A 4,524-nucleotide genomic window follows, 5' to 3' on the forward strand; every position below is an offset into this window, starting at 1 on the left:
TTGTGGTCAGTATCTTAACTGCCTCATTGTCTGTATGTTAACCGTCTGTTGTATCTTCCATTCGTTACAATGTTCTGTCTTCTGTGCTCCTGTTTGTTTGTCCCTCGCCCTCCCGTACCTGATCCTGTACACTTCTGTCCTTCCCGGAGATCAGCATACTGTAACAAGGACTTGTGGAAGTGTCACTGGGAGTGGATACCTTTTTAAAACTCTATCTACTAAAACCACCAAGGACTGAAAATGTTACCCTCAAGTAAGGAAAGCTACTGAATAACATCCAAAGCCTCCTCTCCTGCTAGCCATGACCTAACTAACACTCCAGTAGTGTGACCCCCATGGAAACGAGCCAACAGCAGTCTTCCCAGGGACCCCATGAGGACGGCAGGCCCAGCTCTGCTGGAGATGACAAAGCTGCACTACTCCTCCTCCGCGTTGTCCGGGAGCAGCAGCGGGGTGCGCGACTACCCTGAGCCCCCTCCCCAGAGCTATCTCCTAGTAAGGGCTGTAAAAAGGAGTTTGGTCTCCTGGCCCATTTATTACAGTACCCAAAAGTTTTTCATTTAAAGAGCATTAGAAGGAGAGGAAAGAGAGAGAGACAGAAAGACAGAAGCTCTATAGAAAGACACACACATATGGCTACATATGACATACATACATATGACACACACTCTTCGGGTTCCAGTGTAGGTGAGACACAGACCCCAGGAGAAGGCAGGGTACGGACCATGGGCTGAGCGCCTGCTCTGTGTTTTAAGCCTCTGTGCCTTCGTGGGCCTCCCACGGTTGGACTTGTGATTGCTCGGCAATCAGAGCCTGGGTCAGCACCAGCCCACTGTGTGACTGACTGACAGCTCATCCCAGGGTGTCTGGGACATTGATCTCATCTGGGCTGTGACAGTGACCATGGTGACACTGCAGAACCTCACTGAACTAGGGGTCAGTTGTGACAATGCAGATCCAAGGACACCATGGTGACACTGCAGAACCTCATGGAACAAGGGGTCAGTTGTGACAATGCAGATCCAAGGACACCATGGTGACACTGCAGAACCTCACGGAACCAGGGGTCAGTTGTGACAATGCAGGTTCATGGACACCATGGTGACACTGCAGAACCTCATGGAACCAAAGGGCCACTGTGACACTGTGGGGCCTCACTGAACTGATGAGTCCATTGTGGCTGCTAGGGAAGATGCCTTTACAGGCAATTTGATGACTGAAGGTATGGGTGTTAATATCTTTGAAATGGGTCTTAATGTCTCTGTTAACTTAAAGCAGCAGGATTATCACCAAGCCCAGACAGCTTGGCTCATGAAACAAGTGGGTCTCCATGAGCTTGAGTTTATGAACTTTGGGGTAAAATGCCAGGTTCAAGAGGGGAAGATGTGGCAGGCATTTTGGGAAGGCTGTACATTCCTAGTACTTTGGCCAGTGGGGATACATAGAGGGCCAGGAGCTAAGGATAAAAGGAGGCTGCACCCTCCAGAACCTCGAGAGAAAAAAGCCCATGGGCATGTGTCCTGGTGGGCTCTTTCCCTTTATTCAAATAAAGTTCAGACTCCTCTGTCCCCTTTATGGACACTGGCTTTTCATAGTGTGATTTTCTGTGCATGACACAGTGGAATGTCACGGAACCAAGGAGCCATTATGACACATCAAGGACTCATTGGAACATTGTTGACAGTACAGAACCTCATGGCGCCAAGGGGCCATGGTGACAGTGTGGATCCAAGGAAACATGGAAACACTCAGGAATCTCATGGAACCAAGGAGACCATTGTGACACTCTGGTGCCTCAGGGAATCAGTGGGACCCTTGTGAAACTCAGAACCCCTATGGAACCAAGGGTCAGTGATGAAGCTGTGGGGCCATAGAACCAAGGAGCCATGGTGACACAGTGGGGCCACACAGAGCCCAGGGGCCATGGTGACACTGCAGGACCTTATGGAAGCAAGGGACCATTGTGACACTACAGAAGCAGGAAGAATATTATTGCAAGGACAATATTGTGACACTACAGGGACTCATGGAATCAAGGACAACATTGTGACACTGTGGGGCCCCATGGAACCAAGGGAACACTGAACAGGTCTGACTGGCTGGGCCTCCCCGGGGCCACCTGACAAGTCTGGCTGACCTTGGCATGTCAAGGGCTGATGCCCATCTGCCCCTGAAGCACTAGGGCTCTGTGTTTTCCTTCCTGCGGAAAAGAACTGTCCTTCTCCTCCCGGTGTCCATGGCCAAAATTGGGATTCCTCCTCCAAATTTCCTCATATGCAAAGATTGTTCCCAGATGAAATCTGCCAGGACAGACAGATCTGCCTGGCTTGGCCTCCCAGGGGCCATTTCTCATCTGCCTTTGAAACACTGGGACCATGTGCTTTTCCTTCCTGTGGAAATGAAGCACATTTCATGTCCAAGCACCCATGGCCATGTTTGGGAATCCACCTCCAGAATTCCCTATATTCAATGATAGCTCCCAGACAAAAATTGCCATGACTGACAAGTGTGGTTGGCCTTGGCTTCCTCAGGTCAGGCTCTCTGCATTTGAAACACGGGTGCTCTGTGCTTTCCTTATGAAGAGAACTCTTCTTCCATTCCAGATACTCACAACCAAAATTGAGATTCCAACTCCAAAGATCCCCATGTCCAAGGACAGCCCCCAGATGAAAGCTTTCAGGAGAGACAGGTCTGGCTGGCTTGGCCATGGGTGGCCACCTCTCATCTTCTTCCAAAACACTTGAGCTTCACACTTTTATTTCTTATTGAAAAAACCATCCACCTTGACCACGCACCCATGGCCAAAATTGGGATTCCACCTCCAAAACTCTGTACATGCAAGGATTGCTCCCAGGTGAAAGCTGCCAGGACAGACAGGTCTGGCTGCTCTTGGCCTCTTGGTGGTGCCTCTCACCTGCTTTTGAAACACTGGGACTCAGTGCTTACCTTCCTATGGAAAAGAACCACTGTTTTCCTCAAGGCGTCCGTGTTCAAAATTGAGACTCAGCCCCCAGAATTCTGCTTATCCAGGGATTTCTCATGATGAAAGCAGCCAAGACAAACAGGTCTGTCTGGCTTGGTCTCCCAGGAGTCACCTGTCTCCTCTTCTGACTTTGATACACTTGGGCTCTGTGCTTTCCCTCCTATAAAAAGAACCATCCTTTTTATCTATGCAGAAATGGCTGGGTGTGAGATTCCACCTCCAAAATTTCCTGTATGCAAGTATTACTTTCAAATAAAAGCTGCCGGGGCAGAAAGGTCTGGCTGGCCTTGGTCTCTGATGACCACCTTTCACCTGCCCCTGGTGGTCCTTGCTTTCCTTCCTATGGAAAAGAACTGTCCTTTTCTTCCAAATGTCCACTTCTGAAATTAATATTCCAGCTCAAAAATTCAGTGTATCCAAGAATAGCTCGCAGAAAAAAACTGCCACTACCATCTAATCTGGCTGTGCTTGTCCTCTGGTGACTGCCCTTCATGCCCTGTGGCAACACTGGGTCTGGGTTGTTTCCTTCCTATGGAGATCATTGTGACATTTTGGGGCATCCTGAAATGAAGGGGCCATTGTGACACTGTGGGGACACTGTGGATCGAAGGGGCCATTGTGACACTGTGGGGTGCCATGGCACCAAGGACATCACTGTGGCACTGCAGGGTCGCATGGTCCCAAGGGGCCAGTGTGAAGCAGCCAGGCTTTTTGGAACCGAGAGCCCATTGCTGCATTGCAGGGCCTCGTGCAGCCAAAGGGCCGTTGTGATCCTGCAGAACACCGTGGATCTATGGAGAGCATTGTGGCACTGCAAGGCCCCATGGAATCATGGAGACCATTGTGACACTGTGGGGCCCACGAAGCCAAAAGGCCATTGTGACCCTGCAGGGCCTCATGGAAGCAAGGGGCCATTGTGTCTCTGCAGAAGCAAGGAGAACATTGTGACACTACAGGGCCTCATGGAATCAAGGGAGATATAAGAGATCTGGCTGGTTTGGCCTCCTGGGGGCCACCTGACAGGTCTGGCTGACCTTGGCATGTCGAGGTCTGCCTCTCATCGGGCCCTGGGGAACTGGGACCCTGTGCTTTCCTTCCTATGGAAAAGAACCATCTATGTTTCCAGGAGCCCATGCCCAAAATTGATATTCCTGCAAAAAATTACCTGTATGCAAGATTCTTCCAGCCAAAGTTATCAGGACAGAGAGCTCTGGCTGGCCTTGGCCTCTGGTGGTTACCTCATATCTCAAAGGAAGTCCTGATGAAAGTACTTGAACAAGTTTCACTACTGCAACATTATTGAGTCTCTTGTCCTCTGCAAAATGCTCTTCTGATCATATGTGTCTTTTTTTTCTCATGTATTATATAGGAAAAAAAAATTCAGCTAAATAATAATATTTTTATGACTCTACCAGTGTTATCTCATACAAAACACTTCCTCTACATATGGATGCAGATCACCTGTATAAGCAAACACACTAAAGAATCCAGCAGTAATTACTTGTCTCTGCTCCCATCTGTCACATCTCCTCTGGAGCTGG

The sequence above is a fragment of the Oenanthe melanoleuca genome, unplaced genomic scaffold, assembly GCF_029582105.1.
Source record: "Oenanthe melanoleuca isolate GR-GAL-2019-014 unplaced genomic scaffold, OMel1.0 S001, whole genome shotgun sequence".
NCBI classification, from domain to species: Eukaryota; Metazoa; Chordata; class Aves; order Passeriformes; family Muscicapidae; genus Oenanthe; species Oenanthe melanoleuca.